This window comes from Triticum aestivum, chromosome 5D (genome assembly GCF_018294505.1).
Source record: "Triticum aestivum cultivar Chinese Spring chromosome 5D, IWGSC CS RefSeq v2.1, whole genome shotgun sequence".
In the NCBI taxonomy this organism is placed as follows: domain Eukaryota; kingdom Viridiplantae; phylum Streptophyta; class Magnoliopsida; order Poales; family Poaceae; genus Triticum; species Triticum aestivum.
In genome coordinates, this window is record NC_057808.1 from 391,344,541 (window position 1) to 391,355,336 (window position 10,796).

General features: G+C 54.0%; 1 pseudogene; it reads left to right on the forward strand.

The window, feature by feature from the left end:
- Positions 1-5,386: 5,386 nt before the first annotated feature.
- LOC123120711 (uncharacterized) lies at positions 5,387-6,820 on the forward strand (annotated as a pseudogene).
- The last annotated feature ends 3,976 nt before the right edge of the window (positions 6,821-10,796 follow it).

Genomic DNA, 10,796 nt, shown 5'->3' on the forward strand with positions numbered 1-10,796 from the left:
GCCGCCTCGGGGACCCCCTGAATTGTTCTCGACGCCATCCTCTCCTATAAATACAGAAACCTCCAGAAAATAACCTAGATCGGAAGTTCCGCCGCCGCAAGCCTCTGTAGCCACGAGAAATCAATCTAGGCCCTCTCTGGCACCCTGCCGGAGGGGCCCATCATCACCGGAGGCCATGGAGGAGGATCTCGGAGGGGCCATCATCGCCATGAAGGGCAAGGGCCAGAGGGAGAGCCTCTCCCCATCTAGGGGGAGGCCATGGAGGAGGAAGCACAAGGGGAGAACCTCTCCTCCTCTCTCTCGGTGGCGCCGGAGTGCCATCGGGAGGGGAATCATCGCCGCGGTGATCGTCTTCATGAACATCACCATCATCATCACCATCCTCATCTCTTTTACGCGGTCCACTCTCCCGCACCTCGCTGTAATCCCTACTTGAACATGGTGCTTTATGCCACATATTATGATCCAATGATGTGTTGCCATCCTATGATGTTTTGAGTAGATATCCTTTGTCTTTGGGTTGATTGATGATCTAGATTGGTATGAGTTGTGTGTTTTATTTTGGTCTTGTCCTATTGTGCCCTCTGTGTCGCGCAAGCGTGAGGGATTCCCGCTGTAGGGTGTTGCAATACGTTCATGATTCGCTTATAGTGGGTTTCTTGAGTGACAGAAGCATAAACCCGAGTAAGGGGGTTGTTGCGTATGGTATAAAGGGGACTTGATATGTTAATGCTATGGTTGGGTTTTACCTTAATGATCTTTAGTAGTTGCGGATGCTTGCTAGAGTTCCAATCATAAGTGCATATGATCCAAAAAGAGAAAGTATGTTAGCTTATGCCTCTCCCTCATATGAAATTGCAATGACGACTACCGGTCTTGTTAACGATTGCCTAGGATAATTCCACACACCGATCCATCATTATTCCACACTCGCTATTTATAATATTTAGTAATATATTCTAAATTTATGATAACAACACCTACTTTTATATTTTAGCTCTCCGATACCATGCAAAGTTATCCTCTTCATACCCACAACGTAGTTTTATTTCTCATTTCTAGTTGGAAGCAAACGTTCGGTGTACGTAGAGTCGTATCAGTGGCAGATAGGACCTGAGTGAATATTGATCTTACCTTTAGCTCCTTGTGGGTTCGACACTCCATACTTATCACTTCCACCTTTGGGAATTGCTACGATGATTCCCTACACTTGGGGATTATCATGGTGCATATTATCTTATGAGCCTACTCCAATAGAGGACGGTTGTCGACCATCTTGTAATCGTGGAACTGCTCTATAACATACATCTCGCTCCCAGCAAGCATCGGTGGCCCCGAATTTAGATTCGAGCGCCTCCCACAAGTCCTTGGCAACATGCACATGTAAATATGCGTCGATCAACTTACCTCTGATCATGCTAAGAACCGCTCTAAGAAATACGACGGCAGCTTCCTTGAACGCCTTCTCCTGTTCAAGAGCAATCGTTCTCGTGGAATGGACACCGGGGACCCATAACACGTTCATAGCCGTGAGCCATAAGGTGGTCTTTGTCTGCCGACGCTTAAAATATGTACCGGTAAAGTTGTCCGGTTTCAGTGCTGCGGCAAAGCCACTTGCTGAAAAATTCCTACACATCTTAGGTTTTTGTATTGGTGAGTAAATAGGCAATTTTTCGACTAATTTAATCCATAAATAAATCACTAGCATGGCATTGACAGAATTAACGACATACTGATTCTGATCTAGACAAGTAGCTCGGCTCATTCCCGTGGCGTGGCGGGCGGCGGCAGAGGAGGAGTGCGCGAGGGCCTCTGCTCTTCTCAAGATCCAATAGCATGCGGAAGAGAAACCCTTATAAGGAGGTCCAACTCCTCTCCAATTTCCGGGGTGGAACTAAACCTTCCACTACACCTAGTGCCAATTAAACCCACATAGGCCCTTAGAGATTTCCAGAAATTGTTAGATGGGCCTTAGGTCCACCCTAATATTTCAATAGATGCACACAACCATAGCCACATGAATTTGATGTCTTATATCACCGGCGACACAATTGTCACTAAGGGAAAATAATTAAATGATTGTTGGAATTTAGTCACTACAAGTGCATCATAAGTGATAACATGATTGGTTCCGGTGCGTCAAATATATTTGAAGGTCGAGAGTGTGGTTTGCCATTGTCAACACTCATACGTATATATGGTACATATGAACAATTTTAAGATATGGCCTTCGCCTCCTTGCAAAAATATATATTCATAGGAAAATGATTCCCTTCAACCGAACGACCGCCACCTCGGTGTCCATTGGATGGGCTATTAATCATACAGTCAGGAGTCAACCCCTCTTTGCCAACGTTTTGCAACTCGTCCATTGTTTCATATGGCCCTTGTTGTAAACCGACCAAGGGTTAGATCTTGCAGCGGCTGGGACTACGGAGGGTGTCGGCGGCTGGGACTAGGGAGGGCAGCGGTGTAGGCCTACGAGGCAACCCCGGCAGATCTGCCGCGGCGGCAACGATGGTGGGATTTCCGCCGGTGGTGGCCGGCCTCTATACGGATTGGGAGATCTCTTTCTCTCTGCTCCTGTAGCTGGCATAAGTGGTAGGCGGTGGCGGTCACCGGCAGTGGTGGTGGTGGTGGTCTCCCCGGCGTGCTTCTGAAACAGCGGGAGCGGCGGTGCTATTGCTCTGCTGAGGTTAGCGACGACGCGCTCGACGCAGGCAACAACGCCGACGTTTCTGCACATTTTTAGTTTCCAATTTTTCTGCAACATTACATATGTTGCAAAAGTTCTCCCATCACATCACCATTGGTGCAAAAAAAGTGAAGACAGGGAAAAAAATCTGCAACCCAACCTATGTTGCAAAAAAAAATTCCCGCGACATAACCTATGTTGGAAAAAAACTGCAATATAACCTCCATTGTAAACGTTTCCGCTACAAGACCTCTGTTGCAAAGTAAAGTAAGACATTCGGCCTCTTGATTGTGTCAGATCCCACGGCTCAGGAGGCGGTGGATCTTTCTAAAAGGTCCATCGGCCGATGCGCTGCAGCCCCCTTCTTTCTTTCAGTCAACGTGGTTGTTGCTTGCTGCTCACTATCCACTATGATGAGTTCCCGCGGCAAGGTCTCTGTTGCAAAAACTGCAACAAGAACTCTGTTGCAGAAAAATTAAATTTGCAGTGAGACCTCCATTGCAAAAAAATTAAATTGAACAAAACCTATGTTACAAAAATAACTGAAACAAGGCCTCTGGTGCAAAAGAAATATCTTGCAAAAATTTATGTAACATGGCCCGTGTTGCAGAAATTTGCTGCAACACGACCTATGTTGCAATGATAAAAAGTGACGCTCGATCGCTCAATTCCTCATATCCAATGGCTCATGAGGCAGTGGATCTCTTAAAAAGATCCACCGGCCGACGCGTAGCAGCGCCCAAGAAAGAAAGAAAAGGACCGCTCCATCAGAACACGCGTCGTACGTACAAGCCGGCAGATGGTCCCTTGCAATCCGACGGTAGAAGCCAAGTGTTTCCCTTATTTTTGTATACCGTTGTTTAGGAATCTTTATTTTCATACTTAAGAAGCCTGTATTGGGCACTGGGCTTTCTTTTTTCGTACGTAACCAGCCCGTATTGGGCACTGGGCTTTCCTTTTTTGGGTACATAACCAGCCTGTACTAGGCTTTTCTTACTTTTTTAGAGAACTACTGGGCTTTCCTAGAGACCGCGAAAAAAGAGTGCGCTTTTTTACACATCGTGAAAAATAAGTCACCAGTGGGGATCAAACTTAGGACCTTTCGAGTCTCTCAGCGATAACAACCAACTGAACTACAAATTTTGTTGTCGATTAGTCCCACCTCCAATTTTTGAACCGGCTCGCACCGAGTTTTTCTTTGACGGGAACCGACTCGCACCGGTTAATATACCAGTCCCCCCAGGAATCAATAAATAGATGGATTTTTTTGTAGAATAAATAGATGGATTTTCGAATTAAATAATGGATTGTGGGCTTGAAAGAAGGATTGTGGTAAAAGATGGGATATTTAAAGGAAAGATTATGGGCTCATATACGGATGTGGCTGATTTAAAGGAAAGATTCTGTCTTAAACACATGACACATGTGACAAGGCTGCTCGTAATGAGAGTATATCACGCATGTCAAGTACCAATGATCCTAACAATGGTTGCCCATAGAGATGAAAACACACCTGAGTGGATAGTTGGGATATCGCTCCTCCGCAAGGGCTTCCCCTCCCATCCCCTCCCTTGCGCCGCGGGCCGCTCTTGCCGCGGCGGCCACCAGATCCGGCCATTATGGCCGCCAGCTCCTCCGCCACCCACCCCGCCCCCCTGGCCGGTGCCCCCTGATGCCCGCTGGCCGCTCGCCGTCCTCCTCCCCGCGGTCTGCCGCCTCGACGACCGCTGCGTCAGATCCAGCCTCAACACCGTGAATCTTGCAACGCGGCGGCCTCTCTAAGGCGGGTGCGTCGCTAGAACCACCGGATCCTTGCCTCTCTCCTTGTGGGGGCCGGCCCGGCTTAAATCCCTGGTTGTCTGCCCCCCTCCTCCCCAGACCCGATTTCCTCTTCGGGCTAGGCCGGAGTGACGGGCGACGGATGGACGGAGGTCCGCTCCCGGAAGAAGGGGAGGGCCGGCTCCGGCTCGACGGATCGAAGGGGGCGCTCTCCGCTCCTGCATTCGGACCACCGCAGTTCATTCAATGTTGGCGCGGGGCGGGACGCCTTCTTAAGACAATTCAAAGGAAAATGCTTCCGCTGCCTCAGTAAGCTTCACCGCCGCAAAGACTGCCGTGATCCCCTCCGCTGCATCATCTGCAAGCGAGCTGGGCATTACGGCAAGGAGTGCCTGCAGAATCCATGAAACGGGGGTCCAGGAGGGGCCGCCCGTGACCGTCTGAAGCCGCCCGCTGCCGCGCGCCCCGGTCTGGGATCGCCTCGTCTTCCCGGCTGCGCCACCCCCTGTCCCCATGGATTGCCTCCGCCTCTGCGACCCGGCCAGGCGGCCGCGAGAGAGACACAAGGTGATCGTGGCCACCCCGGTGTTGGAGATCGAGGAGCACCTCCCACGTCAGCACGCTGTCACCCTCACCGCAGCCTACCGCTCGCACTCCACCACCCCGGCGGCTGTTGGCAGGGTGATCTTCGAGCAGCTCTCCACCAGCCCGCACCAGCTACGCGTCACCGCCCACCAGCCTGAAGCTTTCCTCGTCCATTTCGACCTCCCCGCTCACCGGGACAACGCCGTGCGACGTGGCGTCATCAAGGTCGAAGGCTGCAAGTACTTCATCTGGGCGTGGAACACGGACGACCACGCCGCGATCCTCAAGTTCAGTCACCATGTGCGTGTGGTGATCGAAGACCTGCCCATGCAGTTCTGGTCTCTATCGGGTGCCGAGGAGGCCCTCGGAGACATCGGCCGCGTCGACCGGCTGGACTCGCGCACCTTGGAGAGGGGCCACACCAAGACTTCCGCGTGCTGGCTCTGGGTTTGGGATGTTGCCCACATCCCGACCAGGCGCGCTCTCTGAGTGATGAAGGGGGGCGCCGGCAGCGTTGACGAGATCATCGGCATCACCCCTGAAGACCGCCACATCCCTCCGCCACCTGGTGCCCGCCGCTACGACCTACTGATCCACATCGACCTGCTCGAAGACTGGAACCCCCTCTCACCGCGCTCCTCCCACTCGGGGCAGAGCGGGCTGCCCTCCTCGGAAGAGAGCGACGACCGCCCCCTTTCGTGCATCGAGCCGGACACTTGGGTCGCCCACATGGAAGATGGGCAGAGCAGGGCCCGCGGTGCCGCGCCGCGCGTTGGGCCGGCGGGCTGCAGCCCGATCCTGGGCAGCGCAGGCCGTGACCGTGAAGACGATGGTGGGAGTGGCGGCTCAAGCCGGTCCTGGATGGACCATCTGCTCGGCCACAGCTATCATGCCAGGAGCAGCGGCGCGGACGTCGTCAGCGATGCGCATCGTCAGCGCAGCCGCACTCCGGTGGGTCGGCGCCGCTCTTTCGGCCATCGGGGCCGCCATGATGAAGGAAAGAGCTCCAGTGCCCCGGCTCTGCGCGCCACCCCGCCTCTTCCCCTCTGCCCGGTGCAGGCCGAGCCGGTGGAGGCGGACCCGGTGGCCCAGTTCTTCTCCTTCTCCGACTCGGGGCGTGCCCTATCGCCGGCCCCGCGAACGGACTGCATGCAGCTGGAAATGGAAAACGCCATGATTGAAGCCCTGCACACCCCCTCGCTTTTGAAGACAGTGGCCGCTCCCCCCCCCCGCCAATGCGACGAGCCAGTCAAGCTTGAGAGCCCGGAGATGCTGCCGTGCCTGCTGCCCTGCATAAGCTCCCCTACAGCAGCCACAGTGGGTTTCCAGCTGGAGGCGGTGACTCAGCAGGTGAGCGAAATGCAGATCGAGAGCCGCAACGAGCAGGCGGCTCAGCTGTTCGCAGCAGTGCCCCCTCCGGTCCTCCCAAGCCAGCCGCCTCGTCCTCGCCACTCTGCTCCTCCCAAGTCCAGGGCCACCTCCGCCCCCTCTCATCGCAGCGCTCACCAGGCAGCGGCGGGCATCACCACCCCAGTGGCACAGAGAGCAGTGCTGCGCCTCGTTCAAGAGCTTGGAGAGCTTGGCCCAAAGGACAAGATGACGCCGAAGGCGGTAGCGCATATCACGAAGCGTTTCCAGGAGCCGCTGTCTGAAGGCGACATCGCTGCCATAGCAAAGCTCACAGGCCTCGACCATGACGCCCTCAAGATCGCGGCGGGCATGGCCGGGCTCGCTGAAGCAGAGGAGATCATGCAAGTTTAGTTATGTTAGCAGTTTCAGACGTAGTTAGGCTCCGCCAGCGGCTGGTCTTCCACCGGCTCGAGTTAGGATCTGTGTTCATGTTTAGTTCTCTCCTGCAGCGGTTAGCTTTGCGACGACGGGGTTTTGGGCCTACTGGTGGCCGCCGTCGCCCCCGGATGTATGTGCTGGTGTATCGTTTCTTCTCTAGTAGTTTCTTCAGTTGGTGGAGCAACACCTGTTTCTTAGATGGATGACAGCGCCCTGAACTTCATGTCCTGGAATGTTAGGGGATTAAACTGCCCGGCAAAGCGTACTGCGATCAACGACGTTGCCTCCGCGCATAGATTAGCTGTGCTTTATTTGAAGGAAACCAAGATAGAGGTGTGGTCGACGGCGATAGCCACGGAGATCGGTGGCTCTACGATGCAGGGCTGCGTGGTTCTGCCAGCAATAGGAACTAGGGGAGGTGCAGCGATCTTTTGGGACAAAACAGTAGTTGACATTGTTTCTCATCGCATAGGTAGTTTCTCCATAACCGCTAGGGCTCTTGAGCTACAATCGGGACTACACTTCTGGATCACCACGGTCTATGGACCGACTGACGACGCCCAAAAAGACAGTTTTTTAGCTGAAATTGCTGCAGCAGCTCCTCCAGTGTCTGAACCTTGGATGATCAACGGTGATTTTAACATGATCTATCAGGCCGCAGACAAGAGTAATGCAAATATCAACAGAAGGATGATCGGCAAGTTTTGCAGGGCCATTGATCTGGCGGGGCTGAAAGAAATTAAGTGCAAAAACCGCCGCTTCACGTGGAGCAACGAAAGAGAAAATCCAACTCTCTGCAGCATCGACAAAGTTTGGGAAGAGCTGCACCCTGATCACATCCTAGTGGCTGCTTCAACCTCTTTCTCCGATCACTGCCCGCTCTACCTGACAGCCGCAAGCAAGCCCTGCCGAAAGGCGCGCTTCCGATTTGAAAATTTCTGGCCACAGTTCCCCCACTTCACTGAAACTGTTCTCCGAGCGTGGCAAAGGCCAGTGCCTCACGACTGCCCTTTTCTCAGAATCAAGAAAAAGCTTGAGCGCACGGCAGCTGATTTGAAGATCTGGAGCAAGGCCACATTTGGAAAGGCAAAGATGCAACTCCACATTGCAAATGAAGTCATACGTTTACTCGACCTGGCCCAGGAAAACAGAAGACTTTCGACAGCAGAACTCAACCTCAGAAAGCAGCTAAAGCTCAAGGTTTTAGGTTTGGCAGCCATTGAGAGAGCCTGGAGGAAACAAGCGTCCAGGATCACCTGGTTGCATGCTGGAGATGCGAGCACCAAGTTCTTCCACGCAAGAATGAAAGCAAGAAGCAGAAAAAACCACATCCACTCCCTCACAAGCAGCAACACTAAGGTTTATGATCATGCAGGAAAAGAAAAGATCATCCATGATCACTTCACAAGATGTTTGGGCAAGCAGGAAGCCCGTCAAACAACTCTAAACTGGGACAGACTCAACATCCCGATGAGCAACCCGCAGGGTTTCACTACAAAAAAGACACATCCGTGACATTTTGGGCCGAACGGAAAAAAATTCTGTCATACATATGACACTTCTATGACGATAATTGTGACAAAACCCGGTATCATCATAGATGTGGTGGGTTCGTACTTCTATGACAAAAAATCATGACAGAAAATGGGCTTTTCGTCCTGGGCGGGCCGGAGACGCAGCTGCATGACATTCTTTGGGCCGTCCATGACGGAAAAAACCGTGGTAGAAGCGAGGGCGAGGAAAATTTCGGGGAGTTCCCGGTTACGGTGGGAGGTCAGGGGCCGAGCGATGCGCATTTCTCTCGTACATGTATGCACGTGTGTGCGAGGCGTTGGCTCTAACTGAACCCGAGCGAGGCGTTGGGCTCTAACTGAACCCGAGCGATTGCACTGCAGGCTACGCGTTACTGAACCCGAGCGATCGATCGATGGCTGTTAACTGAACCCAATCGAGCGATTCCTTCGCTACTGCTGCTAACTGAAGCCGATCGATGCTGCCTCTGGATGAACAGTGAGCATTGCTGGGGGGGGGTTTGGATGAACAGTTCCTGGTGGGGGTGGATGAACAGGACCCCGTGGTGTTGCCTCTGGATGAATAGGACCCCGATCGATCGAGCCGGTTGGGGCTGGATGAACAGGACCCCGTGGAGGGCAGGATGAACAGGACCACCCCGTGGAGGGCAGGATGAACAGGACCACCCCGTGGAGGGCTGGATGAACAGTAACCCGTGGAGGGGTGGTTGAACAGGAGCCCGTGGAGAGGGCTGGTTGAACAGTAGCCGGTGGAGTAGCGCGTGGTGGAGGCTGGATGAACAGGAGCCCGTGGATGAACAGTCGCAGGTGGAGGCTGGAGGAGGTCGACGGTGGATGAACAGTAGCCCGTGGAGGCGGGAGGGGGTCGAAGGTGGAGATGAACAGTGTCCCGTGGAGTCCCGTTTTGCGGTACGCCACACCCTCCCGATGAACAAGACCCCCGTTTCGACCGTAGCGCTCCAACACAAGTCTGTTTCGTCCGTTTTGCGATACGCCACACCCCTCCCGATCAACAGGACCCCTGTTTCGACCGTAGGAGTTCCGTTTCCTCCATTTTGCGGTATGCCAGACCCCTCCCGATGAACAGGATCCCGTTTCAAACGTGGCCGGTCGAACACAAGGCCGTTTCCTCCGTTCTGCGGTACACCAGGCCTTGTTTCCATCGGCTGTTCCGTCCAAGCCCTCCCGATGAACACGACGACGCATTCTGTTCCAACCCAGCCGGTTGGCTCCCCATGAACACGACGACGACGTTGTTTCTCCGTTTCGACCCAGCCATGTACACGAGCCCTGGCCGTACGTATGCGCAAGTAGGCGTTCGAGACCCTGCCCGTATGTACGTACGTGGCCGTATTTTCTTTCTTGCACACTGGCCGCTGTACATACGTGTACATGCTACGTGCGCGCCTCTACTACGACACGTGCGCGCCTCTACATCGACCAGTATGTACGTACACGTTCGCGACCAAAATGACAATGCTACGTACGCTTCGACCAGGTGGGTCCCGACTGTCAGGCACTTCCTTGCGTGCGAAGATGTAGCTGGTGGGTCCCAGCAGTCAGGGGGAAACGTTTTTTCGCAAAATACAGTGGCCCGTCCGGTGGGTCCCAGCTGTCAGGTGGAGGAATCATTATTTTCCGCGTAATAAGGAGGCACTTCCTTGCTGTGGCCGTGGACCCAGCTGTCGGCCTCTCCACGTACACTCCACGTCCGATGGAAGTCGTTCCTTGATCACGTTGACCACGCCACGCTGAGAGCACCAGGGCGGTGGACGACGGCGAGGCCTAGGAAGGGGACGACGAGGAGCCGGGGAAGACGCGGCAGTGGAAGCCCGCGCGGAGAGGAGTATGAGGGTTCACTGTTTCGGCTGCGGTGTGAGGCTGCCGTCGCCGCAGGGCCTGGTCAGCGGTGGGAATAGTAGGGGGCGGTGAGGCCTCTACGGCAGCACAGCCAGCCACGGGAGGCAGGAGCATGCGGCACGACCGGCGCTGCTTTGGGCGGCTGGAGCAAGAAGACCAGAGGTTGAAGAAGCACTACGGCCGTTGGATGGACATCGTACGATCACTGGAGCTAGAATCGTTCATATTGACTAAAGTTGACAAAGGCCCCCGTCCCAGTCAACTTAGTAGGCCCACAAGTCAGCCTCCCACCATGGTGGGTCCCAGCTAGCAGGGGGAATATTCATTTTTTTGTGCGTAATAAGGAGGCACTTCCTTGCATGCGAAGATATAGCTGGTGGGTCTGAGCTGTTAGCGGCGGTAACGTTTTTTCGCGAAATACAGAGGCCCTTTCGGTGGATCCCTGATGTCAAGTGGAGGAATCATTATTTTGCGCATAATAAGGAGGCATTTCCTCGCGTGCGGCCGTGGACCCAGCTGTCGGCCTCTCCACGTACAGTCCACTTCAGATGCATGTC